The 14,814-nt window shown below is 46.7% G+C and overlaps 1 pseudogene; it reads right to left on the reverse strand.

Annotated features, from left to right (window-relative positions):
- Positions 1-596: 596 nt before the first annotated feature.
- LOC116558205 lies at positions 597-11,824 on the reverse strand (annotated as a pseudogene).
- Positions 11,825-14,814: the final 2,990 nt, after the last annotated feature.

Here is a 14,814-nt window from a genome sequence, read left to right on the forward strand (position 1 = left end):
CCCCTTCCCCTTTCCCCCAGCGACTGGTTGTCCAATCTGGTCTTAAACTGCTGGGCCTCCCAAAGTGCTGGAAGATGTGAGCCACAGCACATAGCCCAGAATTTCCTTTTTTTTTTTGAGACAGAATCTTGCTTTGTTGCCCAGGCTGGAGTGCAGTGGCGCAATCTCGGCTTACTGCAAACTTCACCTCCTGGGTTCAAGCAATTCTCCTGCCTCAGCCTCTGGAGTAGCTGGGACTACAGGCCTGCACCACCATGCCTAGCTAATTTTTGTATATTTAGTAGAGACTGGGTTTTACCACATTGGCCAGGCTGGTCTCAAATTCCTAACCTCAAGTGATCCACCTGCCTCAGTTTCCCAAAGTAGAATTTCTTTTCTTTTTAAGGCTGAAAAATATTTCACTGTAAGCATGCAGCACGTTTTGGTTATCCCTTCATCCGTTGTTGAACACTTGGGTTGTGTCCACTTTGGGCTATTGTGAATCCTGTTATGGACGTGGGTGTACAAATATCTCTTTGAGGTCTTTCAGTTCTTTTAGGTGTATATCCAGAAGTGGAATTGCTGACTCACACGATAATTCTATTTATTTATTTTTATTTTTTGGAGATCTGTGTTCCTTTATTAGCAGAAGCACTACTTGAGGGGGATGAAGCGGGAGTCGTGGGTGGCCCCGATTCCACGGGCCGGCCGTGCTTCCCGGGCTTGCAGGTGATGGAGAATTCACCCAGGTAGTGGCGGATCATCTCTGGCTTGATCTCCACCTGGTTGAAGGTCTTGCTGTTGTAGACGCCCACCATGCTGCCCACCGGCTCGAGCAGGATGATCACGGTCCTCAGGTGCGTCTTCCAACTTCCGGCGTCTCCACGGGCGGCACCGCCTTCTTGGCCTTGCGCAGGCGCGTCAGCAACGAGTGTTTCTTCCGTCGCAGGCCCGGGTTCAGCCGCCGTCGCTGGCGCGCACTGTCCAGCGGCGTCAGCTGCTCGTAGGACGTGCCCAGCCGCTGGTCCAGGTCCACCCCGCGGTAGGTGAACTTGCGGAAGGTCCACTTCTTCTTCTGCTCTACCTCTGCCCTCTTGCCGGGTCCTCAGAAAAGTGATAATTCTATTGTTAATTTTTGAGGAACTGCTATACTGTTTTTCTTTCTTTTCTTTTCTTTTTTTTTCTTTTTTTGAGACAGAGTCTTGGTCTGTCACCCAGACTGGAGTGCAGTGGAGCGATCGTGGCTCACTACAGTCTCCACCTTCTGGATTCAAACAATTCTCCTGCCCAGATTCCCTAGTAGCTGGGATTACAGGAGCCGGCCAGCACGCCAGGCTAGTTTTTGTATTTTTTAGTGGAGATGGGTTTTCACGATGTTGGCCAGGCAGGTCTCAAACTCTTGACCTTATGATCTGCCCTCCTCGGCCTCCCAAAGTCCTGGGTTTACAGGCGTGAGGCACTGTGGCTAGCCTTCTATACTGTTTTCACAGTGGCTGGACCATTTTACATTCTCACCAATGTGCTTAAACAACTGTTCCAACTTTTTCACATACTCACCAACACTTGCTATTTTCTGTGGGTTTTTTTTTTTTTTTTTTTTTTTTTTTGACAGGGTCTCACTCCGATGACCAGGCTGGAGTGCAGTGGTGTGATCACGGCTTACTGCGCCTCAACTACTTGGCTCAGGTGATCCTCCCATGTCAGTGTCCCAAGTAGCTGGGACTATAGGTGTGCACCACCACACCTAGCTAATTTTTTGTATTTTCTGTAGAGACAAGGTTTTGCCATGTTGCCCAGGCTGGCCTTGAATTCCTAGGTTCAAGTGATCTACCCGCTTTGGCCTCCCAGAGTACTGGGATTACAGGTGTAAGCCACTGCACCTGGCCATATATATATTTGATGGTGTGATCTTAATGGATGTGAGGTGGTATATCATTGTAGTTTTGGTTGGCATTTCCCTAATGATTAGTGATATTAACATCTTTTCATGTGCTCATTGGCTGTTTGCATAACTTGTGTGGGGGAGATGTATATTCAAATCCTTTGCCCATTTTTGAATTGGGTTGTTTGCTATTTTGTTGTTGAGTTTAGTAATCTGACTTAGTTTTAAACAGATTACCCTGCTGCTGTGCTGAGAGTAATAGACTTTGAGAGGCAAAAGTAGACACAGAGAGCAGCTCTCACAATATCGAGACAAGGTGATGGCGGTTGAAGTGGTGTGAAGTTGGTGAGTGGTGGCGAATGATCCGATTCCGAATCTACTCGAAAGGTAGATCCAGTGGGGTTTACTGACTGCTTGTGCTGCCAGGGAGGTTTCAGGGTGACTCCCAGGTTTTTGGCCTGAGCTAGAAGAATGGAGTGGCCATTGACTGAGATGGAGAAGGCTTTAGGGGCAGAGCCTGGAGGGAAGACAGGTTCTGAGTGGAGTGCGTGAAAGTTAAGATGTGACTCCAAAGTGAACATGGTTGCTAGGCAGCAGCATGGATGTGTCTGGAACTCAGGAGAGGATCTGGGCAAAAATACACACGTATGAGTTTGTCGTGAGTGTTTACATAGAATGAGCTCACCTTGAAAGGGAGTGTTTATAGAAAAGAGAAGAAGTCAAAAGGCCAGATGTGGTGGCACTTTGGGAGGCTGAGGTGGTCGAATCACCTGAGGTTGGGAGTTCGACACCACGCTGACCAACATGGGAGAAACCCCATCTCTACTAAAAATACAACATTAGCCAGGTGTGGTGGCGCACATCTGTAATCCCAGCTACTCTGGAGGCTGAGGTGGGAGAATCGCTTGCACCTGGGAGGCGGAGACCAATTGCACTCCAGCCTGGGCAACAAGAGTGAAACTCTGTCTCAAAAAAAAAAAGGAAGTCAAAGGATTGATCCCTGGAGCACTCCAACCATCAGGGCTGTGAGAACAAATCCACAAAGACAGTGGAAAGGGAGTAGGGGTGACTTGAAAGAAGAATGTTGTCCTGGAGGCTTCAGAAAGAAAGAGTTTGGAGGATGAGACATGCCTTGCCCTGTTCATTAAATGTGGCTGATTGGCAAAAGGAGGAAAGGCAGAGAAGGTGGGCTCAGAGGTGGGTAGGATGAAGGTAGCAGTGGTGGGAGCCTGGGGAGTTCATTGCTTCTCTTTTTAAGAATCATGGGCTGAGACTGAGAGGTAGGGAGAAGGTGTTGGAAGTTTGAAGAGAGAAGAGAAGGAGTGAAAGTTGCTTCAGGAAACATGGTGATTGTTGAGCTGCCGTAAGTGCTCCCTTGACCAGTAGCAATTCCAGAATTTCTCTCGATGAGGGATGGAGGAGTCTACTTGGAAGGGAGCTTGACAACGAACTCACAAAACAGTAGCATAAGGTTGTAGAAATATAAGTCCTCCATATCAAGGAAAAGAGTAAAGGAAGGGGGAGAAGAATAATCAACCCTGAAGTGGCCCTGTAGGTCCCCCACAGAGTAGGTCTTACATCAGTAGGGGCAGGGTATGGTAGGGCCTTCCATATGAACTAAACCCTATAGCTGTGAGAAAGGTGTCCTCTGTCATTAGCTGTGTGCGGTCACCAAAAACACAGCTGATGGGATAAGAAGGAAGGTACAGAACCAGACAGACAGGTGCACCAGGGGGCCATGCCCCTCACCCATCAGCAAAGAAACCTGTGACACTTCCTTCCTGTCCTGTCTCTTCTCAAAGTACCAGGGTCAGACAGTTAGGCAGATCTAAGGGTATAGTCTATATCTCTCAAGCACTTTGGTTGATTCAACACACATGCACCCAGATGTGCATTCACACGTCAAAGCAGTCATCTTGGGAGGCCATGAACTTACTGGAAAGATGTTGCCATGGAACAAAGTATTCCTGGAATTCCTTTATGGGAAATCCAATTGCGTGTGTGACATGCTCTCTTGGCTGTTCTTTGTGGAGGTCACTTTTTGCATTTCAAGGATAGACTGATTTCTGGAAACAGTCTAAAGCCATTTAGAGTCAAGTGTGATGAGTACAATTAGGGATTAGAGTTTTTGTGGCCACTGATGAGAGTGGATACAGATGGAATAAAACTAGCTTTGTCTTGTTGAAAAGGGGACAATTGTTTTATAGGATTTCATAAGGTACAGTGTGTAAAGTGCTTGGCATAGTTTTTGATCTGTAGCAGGCATTTCATAATTGGTAATTATTAACATTCCTAAAACAGAGACCCTGAAATGAGTGCAAGGATTATTGAAATAAGTGATGTGTTCCCCAAGGTGATGGCTTTGAAGGCACAGACTCTATCTAGAATTAGAAATTTTGCTAAGTGTTTAAAAAAGCAGATTCACAATCTTTTTTTAAAAATCTTTTTTGAGATGGAGTTTAGCTCTGCTGTGAGGGCCTGGAATCAGAAGAGCCTGGCCTTGAGTTCACCTTCTGTCCAAGCTCATGGCTAGTCAATCTCTGAGCTTCAGCTTCCTCCCTTCCCTTCCCCCCCCCCCCTTACTCCGGCCGCCCCCCCCCTCCCCCCCCCCCCCACCCCCTCCCCCCCCCCCCCCTCCCCATCTCCCTTTTGATGGAGTCCAGCTCTGTCATCCACACTGGAGTGCAATGGCACAATCTTGGCTCACTGCAGCCTCCTCCTCCTGGGTTCCTCAGCCTCCTGATTAGCTGAGGCTACAGGCACCTGTCATCAGGCTGAGCTAATTTTTTAATTTTTTGTAGAGACAGAGTTTCACCATGTTGGCCAGGCTGGTCTCGAACTCCTGGCCTCAAGTGATCCTCCCGACTCGGCCTCCCAAAGTGCTGGGATTATAGGCATGAGCCACCACGCCTGGCCTCAAATTCGCAATCTTATCTGTTATTAGCTTTATTAACCTTGCAAGTAAGAGGACGAGAGGATTCCTTACCAAAGGAAAGGAGATTATGGGAGGAGACTAAAGCCAACCCCTTCATCACCCTCTAGGATCACTCATGTCTCCTGGTGGTGCCTGATCACTCACCACTAGACATGGGGCTCACCAGGTACCAAAGAGGCCAAATGTGTTCTTCCCCTCTCCCACTGCTGCCCTAAATGCCTTCTCTGCTGGTCTTCTGAAGCTAGGAAAAACTCTATAATGAGAAATTCTTGTCTTTGGCTGAAACTTTCATCTTCACAACAAGACCAAATAATCATGGAAAAGATAGCATGGTAGTAATTTCCAGCCTTGTGCACAGAAGGCTACTAAATCCTTTCCTGATAGCAGGTCTTGGTAGTAGGAGAGTAGAAACAGCAGAGGGCAGTGGGTGCTTCTGCAGAAGGGGTGGGCAAGGAGGAAGCCCTACTGGGAGGTTAGAGGCACTGAAAGCAAACCGTCTAATGCTCAGTTTTGTACAGATCCCGGCTCACTCTATGGTTTCCCTTCTCCCTGACAAGAGGCATGGAGGGAGCATCCCGGCCCAGAGCTGTGCATGGTGAAGACTCACAGTGCCACCTCACCGCTATGAGAGAAATGGCACTTGTCTGGACTCTGCTCTAACCAGGTGAGCAACTTTGCTTTCACTCTCTCTGGGCCTCAGTTTCCCACAAAAGATATTGATGGGTTGGGGTTTTTATCAATGTTTTTTAGGCATTTGATTTTTAAATTTTAATTAATTAATTAAAATATTTATTTATTTTTTTGAGACAGGGTCTCTCTCTGTCACAGCCCAGGAATTCAGTGGCATAATTTCGGCTCACTGCAACCCTTGCCTCCCAGGTTCAAGGGATTCTCCTGCCTCTGCCTCCCCAGTAACTGGGATTACAAGCATGTGCCACTACACTCAGCTAATTTTTGTATTTTTAGTAGAGATAAACTTTCATCATGTTGACCAGACTGGTCTTGAACTCCTGACCTCAAATGATGCACTTGACTCAGCATCCCAGAGTGCTGGAATTATAGGCGTGAGCCACCAACGCCTGGCCGGCATTTGATTTTTTACTTTGATCTGTAGTGAGATATGTGTTTTACATTGAGACCTAGTATATACATTCATATTTATATGTGTTTTTATGCATATATACACATATGCATTTGTGTATGTACATACACACAGAGATTTATGCATATATATTTGTGTGTGTATTATTTATATGCTAATCTATCTATTGAACCAAAAGTTATAAGACTTGCAGTTTGGAAAACATGTATTAAGTGGTAGATAATGCCCTTTCCAATTCTGATATTTTAGGCTTATTCCTAAGCCAGTCAGTGATTGATTGGTTTCATGTGCAGTTAAAAGTTACAGAGCTATGTTTATGTAAAACCTTTAGCACAGGTCAAGCTCATAGTCAGTGCCCTGTGATTGTTACTTACTGCTTGTACTCTCATTTCCTAGGACTGACTTCAGCAGCTTCTTCCCTTTGGTTTTTCCCTATAGGCACTTCTCATTTTCTGCCTGCTGTGTCCTCTTATTTTGATTGTGAGATAAAAAATTCTTTCTTTAGTCTCTCATCTTTCTCTCCAGGTTTCGTTTTCTGATTCCCTTCCCTTCATGTAGATCCATATTCAAAGCCAAGCTCCAGGTCGACAGAGATCATCTAGTCACCTCTCACCCAACCACAGGCCTCAGTGGGCACTTGCCTCTTGGGATTGGGCTTTGCAATGATTTTTGGCCTTTGAAGATTTTTCTTACTTTTCTATCGGCTCAGCTATGCGTTTATGAAATTCATTTATTTTGAATTTCAAAATAAATGAATCTTTATTGGGAGGATTTTCTGGGCATCTAAACTGCCTAGCAGCTGAAAATGAAAGGTCCTATCAGTACTTCTCAACAGACAAATCCTACTGGAGGCCACCTCTCCTTCAACAGAGAAAGAGAGATACACTATCTCCACTGGACAACTGGATGGCAAAAGTCTTCCTTTGAGGGTATGGTGGGGTGGGGAGCAAATTAAGTAACACTGAAGCAGTGCCTTGATTGAGACCATGGTGGGCTGGGCTGGGCATGGTGGCTCACTTCTGTAATCCCAGCACTTTGGGAGGGCAAGTCGGGTGGATCAACTTGAGGCCAAAAGTTCGAGAACAGCCTGGACAACATGGTGAAACTCCGTCTCTACTAAAAATACAAAAAATTAGCTGGGTGTGGTAGTGCATGCCTGTTGTCCCAGCTTCTTGGGAGGCTGAGGCGTGAGAATCAGTTGAGTCTGGGAGGTGGAGGTTGTAATGAGCCAGGATTGTACCACTGCACTCTAGCCTGGGCAACAGAGTCAGACCCTGTCTCAAAAAGAAGAAGAATTAAAAAAAGAGTATGCTGGCCTGAATTTCACTCCCAGCTCTGGCTGTTATACTCACTGTGCAATCGGGTGGACAGCTTAACCTCTGAAGCTTCATCTGTGTAGTAGACATAAGAACTATACCACCTGGTAGAGTTTTTAGAAGATTAAATGAGCTTAAGTGTCCAGCATAGTGTCTGGCTCGTACCAAGTATTCAACAAATGTTGGATGCCATGTTTAATTTCTTTTCTTCCTTGGCTGCCTTATGGCCATGGTGTTTCCCATCATCTGAACAGGCAGGAGTCTCTGTGCTGAGTGTCTGGGGACCTGGGTCACTGTCTGGCTGGGAGAATTGGGGCATGTCTCTTTATCTTCCTATTTTCTCACATATAAACATCTCCCTCATCATTAAAATGAGGGGGTGAACTAAGAGATTTCTAAGCAAGCTTCTCACCCTCCTAGTGTGTGATTCTAGTAAGAGTGGTGTGAAAGGCAAAATGTACCTCTCAAAACAGAGTATTTTCGCAGGCAGGCTTCAGCCTATCAGAGATTGTGCTTCCCAGCGGTGATCTGTTAAAGTTGGATCTTTGGAATTTGGCACCTATGTCCCCATAGGAGTAGTCTTTTAAGTGATGGTTAGCTTTCCAGGGCTGGCTTTTAACACCCTACTTAATGCACAATGAAGCAGAAACACCGCACATTTGCTTTGGAAACGGTGGGAAACAATACTGTGACAACACTAGTAATTAAACCAAACAGAAAAACAATTCCATTGAAGGAGAACTCATTTTTTATTTATCCGAAATCCTGGTGCTTGAGGGAAGCAGGTTAATTTAGAAGAGGAGGAGGTCTAGGAAGCGTGTGGGGGAGAATCTGCAGCGTCTCTTCTGGGCCCTCTTAAGGGATTTGGACTGAGGCTGGTGGCGCAGGTTCTTGACATGTCTGACTTTGCTTAAAAATTCAAGGATTCCTGCTAAACCATTGTATTTTTTCTTTGAGATAGTGTTGGCCTACATCTCTCGTGTCTAAAGGCATCATAAGGATTTGAACTTATCAATAGAAAGTGGAGAGGGAGAGAGAAGAACGGAAACTGAAAGGCGAGAGGCAGGAATTCTCCTAGACATCACCAACAGGTGAGCCTCCTGTGTGTTTTGTTGGGTCTACCCATGCGGACTTACATAGTATTTTCAAGTAAAAAAAAACAAATTACCTGCCAGGATATAAAAATTTCATTAAAATATATCCAGGCCTGGCTCAGTGGGATGCCTTATGCTTGTAATCCCAGCACTTTGGGAGGCCAAGGCAGGAAGATCTCTTGAGGTCAGGAGTTTGAGACCAGCCTGGCCAACATAGTGAAACCCTATCTCTATTAAAAATACAAAAATTTGCCAGGAATTGTGGTGAGTGTCTGTAATCCCAGCTACTTGGGAGGCTGAGGTATCAGAATCACTTGAACCCAGGAGATGGAGGTTGCAGTGAGCAGAGTTCACCAATGCACTCCAGCCTGGGTGGGTGACAAAGTGAGACTGTCTTTTGACTCTGTCTCAAAGAAAAAGAAGAAGAAAATATCTCCTTTTTGGTCCCTCTAGGCATTTGAGTTTGAAAGCCCCAGGTGATATCATCTAATAAGAGGAAGAGATTAAAAAGAGTTTGTGTGTGAGGCTAGGCATGATGGCTCACACTTGCAATCTCAGTGCTTTGAGAGGCTGAGGTGGGAGTGTCCCTTAAGCCCAGGAGTCTGAGACCAGCCTGGGCAACATAGTGAGACCCTGTCTTTATAAAAAAATTAAAAATTAGCCAGGTGTGGGAGTGCGTACCTGTAGTCCCAGCTACTCGAGAGGCTGAGGCAGGAGGATCGCTTGCCCAAGAATTCAGTGTTATAGTGAGCTATGATTACACTGCTGTAATCCAGCCTGGGTGACAGAGCAAGACCCTATCTCTTAAAAAAGTGTGAGAGTGGGCCAGGCGTGGTGGCTCATGCCTGTAATCCCAGCACTTTGGGAGGCTGAGGTGGGTGAATCATGAGGTCAGGAGTTTGAGACCAGCCTGGCCAACATGGTGAAACCCCATCTCTACTAAAAATACAAAAAATTGGCTGGCCATGGTGGCGTGTGCCTCAGCCTCCCAAGTAGTGTGGTGGTGTAATCCCAGCTACTTGGAAGGCTGAGGCAGGAGAATTGCTCAAGACCCAGAGGCAGAGGTTGCAGTGAGCCAAGATTGTGCCACTCCAGCCTGGGCAATAGAGAAAGACTCCATCTCAAAAAAAAAATTAATAAATAAATAAATAAATAAAGAAGTGTGAGAGTGATTACGTGAAATAGATTATCTGAAGGAAGTAATAAAAGATAAAAGCAGAAAAGGGAGGTAAGCCATGTAGTGTCCCTGGGTCTGGAGGAAGGTCAAGTTAGACACTTCCTTCTGTGGCGATCAGGTGGCCTTGCAGCTCCGATACAGCTTGGTTACTGTTGGGGGCGACTTCTGGAGGGCTGGGAGAGCTAATGTGCAAATATTTGGGACACTTCTATGTACTTAAAGTTTCTGATTAAGAGGTAGAATTTCTATGCTTGGCTGGTTACCACTATTGTCTGAACTGAATCCTGGGACCTCTGCGAAAGAACGTGCCTGTATTTCTGATATAAGGGCAATGTGGTACTTGATCACTAGGGTGAATGCGGCTGACCTTGTTGAGTAGGGGGAGGGGGACCTTTACCTCCACTGTTCCAGGTGAGACTATTCATAGCTCTGTGCTGGTTACTAGTGGGGAATGCCTATCTTTGCCCATGTCATGGTGAGATGCCGCCTCTGCCTCTTCTTCCTCTTCCTGTCCCTGTGTCACTTGGCAGTTTCTGAGTTGTTGCAGCAGACCAGACTCCTCTAGGACATGGTTCTCAAGTTTTGAAGCATGCCAGTTCCACCTGGGAGTGGGGCAGATGCAACATGCAGTTTCCTGGGCTCCATCTCAAACAGGATGAAACAGATTCAGATGGACTCAGCTCTAGGGTTTCTTTCAGCTCTGCAAGCTGGAATTCAACGCTCTGCCTCTGTTTAAATTACTCCCCAATTATGGTTATTCTTGTCTCCTCTCAGGCTCAGCTCTTGGCTGAGGCTGCGGCTGGTCACCCAGGGGCTCAGGGGTTAATTTCCTGATGTTCCCGGACTTGTTTCCCTAGCCCTATCTTTTGATGCTGGAAAGGGGCCAGTAGCAAAGGCTCTGAGCATTCAGGGAAAAGTCTACATTGTAGCCTTCCTGGATTCTGACAGCCTTTCTCCTCCAGGTGCAGAAGGAACCTGCATCCGAGTTGTGCAGCATCCAAGATCCTATAGGGGCTGTTCATTTGGTGAGTGTGACATGTGTCTTCCTCTGTTTTCCTACATTCCTATGCCCCAGAGCTTGCCTTCAGCTCACAGTAGGGAGGGGTTATTGACTGAACAGTGACCCTCACTCCAAATTCATATGCTGCAACCTTCATCCCCAGTGTGACTCTGTTTGGAGATAGGGCTTTTAAGGAGTTGATTAAGGTTAAATGAGGTTATAAGGGTGGGACCCTAATCTGATAGGATCAGTGTCCTTGTAAGATGAGACACCAGAGATCTCTCTCTGTGCACACACACTGAAGGAAGATCATGAGAGGACACAGCAAGAAGGCGGCTGTCCACAAGTCAGAAAGGGAGGCCTCAATGGAAACTGAATCAATCAGAGCCTTGATCGTGGATTTATTGCCTCTGGAGCTGTGAGTAAATAGATGTATGGTGTTGAAGCCATCCTATGTACAGTATTCTGTTATGATAGCCTGAGCTAAGTAAGACAGGAGCAAATACTTATTCATTCATTCGTTCATTCAAACAGGAAGTTCATTTGTATATAAGAGTTACTTATAGGGAGTCCTTAAACTTACCTGGGCTGTGGGTGATCACACATAAGTCACTGTGGGTCAGGTTTTCCCATCTTGGTCCAGACTTCCCCAGGAGTCACCTATCTTGCTCAGAATTTCAGGGTACAGTCCTTCCATCTCTGTCATGGCTCCTTACTTGCTCCTTCCCAAATTACTACTCTTTGGCATAAAAAAAAAAAAAGCCCAAGGGGTCCGATGATGCCATTCTGAAGCGTGGCTTGGGTGCATACATGGCCATGAGGCTGTATCTGTGTGGGTTTGTGTATGTCGACACCAAGCATTCGTGCAGGTCTGAATGGTCACATCATAACTGTGAGTGTGCTCCAGAGTGTGATACTATATACATTTGTTCACATATACAAGACTAGATTTCAAACCTGAAACCCTAGGTTGATACTAATTTTTTTGCTTTTTAGCTATGTTATCTTAAGCAAGGTACTTAATTTCTTTAGGCCTCGGTTTCTTCATCAGTGAAACAGGATGGACTGGTCAGAGGGGAGCTGCAGGATGACAGGATGACAGGAGAGGGACTGGACAGAGCCCTGTAAAGGGCCCCGCTGCCCCCAGATGAGACGATTTCAGCTTTTATTCCCCTGAGGCTGTGTGGCCTGGCCCTGACCTCAGACAGTCCCCTGCTCTGCCCTTGTGGCTTGTTGACTCTGATACCCACAGGGGTGGTGTGACCACGAAGTGGGTGTCCTCTGCCAGGCCTGCGTCCCCTAGGCTGTTGACCACCTCTGTTTTCTCCTCTTTCCTCATGGGCCTGAGCCTGGTTTATACTTGACATCTGGTAATTATTATTGAATACATACATGAATGAAGGGCACATTGTAGGCCACTTCATATCTAATTATTGAGTGGAATGAGGTGTCTTGGGCAGGTGGGGGTCTGCTCCTGTCAGCTGGAGTGAAAGTGGGCAGGTAAGGAAGGAAATGAGCATTTCTTGAGCAGCTTTCTCCTGAGAACAACATGAATCTCTCCGCTACTGTTTGGGAAGCAGAGGAAGGGAAAGGAAGCCCTCTGGGGGTGTTTGCAAGCATCCTCATGGCCCCAGCGCCAGCAAGGAGGAAAAGCATATGATTAGAAAATCATCTCTCTGCCACATGATGCTCAATAATTTCCATTTATTGAACAACTACTGTGTGTCATGTACTGGGCTGAAATCCCAACCCAAATTCAACATTATCTCCCAACATAAGTTATCTCATTTAATACCTAAAACACTGTGTGAGGCATAGGTGAAATATGGCACAAGAAAGGGTTTATAAACTGTAAAGTGCTATAAAATGTCAGGGATTGTTCCGAGAATGATTCTTTTCCCTCCCCTATCTCTGCAGTTTGCCCATCAGCCACCCAGTGCAGGGTTGGCACCCACCTTGCCTGTCTCCTTCCCAGCTAATTGGGGAGGCTCTCCAGGCCTGATTTATGTGGACACTCACACATTCTCTCACTGAGCATTATTCTAATCAGACACCTCATTATTGGAAGCCAGCCTCCTCGGGGCTGCCTGGACAGGGTTATTACAGGATATTATACAGACCATTTGCATGGCCACCTTCAGGTCATTTCCATCACTTTAAGCTACTTACAGGCCCATTTTCTTCCCCATAATATTTGCCTAATTCAATTACTCCATGGCCTTAGCTGTCTCAAAATGGAATCAAAAATTACAACTGGGAGCAAAGTCGACTGGATCCTGATGCCTTCTCAGTACTTTGGGGCCTACCTGGTCCCAGGTGACTGCTGCTGGAACCAGGCTTCCCGTCTGAAGGGTACTGCTGAGCCTGGAGGGGAGGCATGGGGATGGGGTGGGAAAAGGGCAGCTTGTTGGATGGGCCAATATTTTTATTTTTTATTTTTTTATTTTTGAGATGGAGTCTCACTCTGTTGCCCAGGCTGAAGTGCAGTAGCACGATCTGGGCTCACTGTAAACTCCACCTTCCAGGTTCAAGCAATTCTCCTGCCTCAGTGTCTCAAGCATCTGGGATTACGGGCGCCCACCATCACGTCTAGCTAGTTTTTGTGTTTTTAGTAGAGACGAGGTTTTATCATGTTGGCCAGGCTAGTCTCAAATTCCTTACCTCAGGTGATCCACCCGCCTTGGCCTCCCAAAGTGCTGGGATTACAGGCATGAGCCACCGCACCCAGGCTGGATAGGCCAAGCTTTATAGGTTGAGATGACACAGAGGACCCGTTTCTAGCCCCTGAGTTCACCTTTAGTAAACTCATTCAGAGCCCCCTGTACTCCTCCATCACAACCCTTAACAGGCTGTGTTGTAATCCGTCATGTAATAACTGTTTTCCTGCCAGGGGATAAGCTATGTGAGGGTAAAGGCTGCTGGCCTTAATCTTTGATCTCCAGCGTGTAGCCCAGCACCTAATAACATAATAACTGATCAGTGAATAGACAAATGTTCGTTGATTGATTCATGGAATGAATGACTCCTCGTTGCTTTTAACCGTTTGTAGCTAGGAATGTGTGTCTCTGCGACTGCTCAGTAATGAGTCTTGATTTGGTGTCAAAGCTCCCATTCCTTTTACATTGTTTGCCCTCTCCCCATATCTGGTCCTAAAGGGTTCAGTTTGATATTTCAGCTCATGTCCGTGCACTGTGATGGGTGAGAAGTCTGGAAGGACAAAACTCTAGAGCGGCGGGTCTTAACTCTAGAGCTGGGGACTCCCAAGGGACTTTTGGCAACGTCTGGAGATATTTGTGGTTGTCACGACTGTGGGGATAACCAGTAACCAGCAGCATCCATTAGCAGGCCAGAGATGCTGCCTAACATCCTGCAATGCACTGGAAAGCCCCCGAGAGCATAAAGGCATCCAGTTCAAAGTAGCTATGGTGCCGAGGTTGAGAGACCTCGTCCTAAGCTAACCCAACACGTTTAACAGAAGGAGGGATGTCAGAGTTCCTCAGGGTCACTTGAATTCTGCTGAGGTTTAAGGAGAATTTTTTTTTTAAGACGGAGTCTCGTCCTGTCATCCAGGCTGGAGTGCAGTGGCATGGTCTTGGCTCACTGTAGCTTCTGCCTTCCAGACTCCAGTGATACTCCTACCTCAGCCTCCCAAGTAGCTGGGACGAGAAGTGTGCACCACCATGCCTGGCCAATTTGTGTGTGTGTGTGTATGTGTGTTTTTTGAGACAGAGTCTTACTCTGTCACCCAGGCTGGAGTGTAATGGTGTGGTGTCGACTAACTGCAACCTCCGCCTCCCAGGGCCTCCCGAGTAGCGGGAATTATAGGCACCTGCCACCTCGCCTGGCTAATTTTTGTATTTTTAGTGGAGACCGGGTTTCACCATGTTGGCTAGGCTGGTCTCAAACTCCTGACGTGATCCACCCACCTTGGCCTCCCAAAGTGCTGAGATTATAGGCATGAGCCACCGTGCCCAGTCCAATTTTTGTACTTTTAGTCGAGATGGGGTTTCACCATGTTGGCCAGGCTGGTCATGAATTCCTGGCCTCAAGTGATCCACCTGCCTTGGCCTCCTAAAGTGCTGGGATTACAGGTGTGAGCCACCACACCCGGCTAGCTCAAGGGGATTTGCAGATGACACCTGCCCAAGTTCTGATCATGAATCAGGCAGGAGATCAAAATACTTCTTTAGTTGCTGAGAAAGCTATTGGAGAACACGGCTTTAAGTCTGCTATTTGGAGGAGATTGCTAATTCTGCACCCCTGAAATGAATTTATTCATCTCCCTTGCAAACATAGGCCTCCATCTGGGGCCTGGCCTGGCAGAGATGG

The sequence above is a fragment of the Sapajus apella genome, unplaced genomic scaffold (assembly GCF_009761245.1).
Source record: "Sapajus apella isolate SASKATOON/1434 unplaced genomic scaffold, GSC_monkey_1.0 scaffold21, whole genome shotgun sequence".
Taxonomy (NCBI): Eukaryota; Metazoa; Chordata; class Mammalia; order Primates; family Cebidae; genus Sapajus; species Sapajus apella.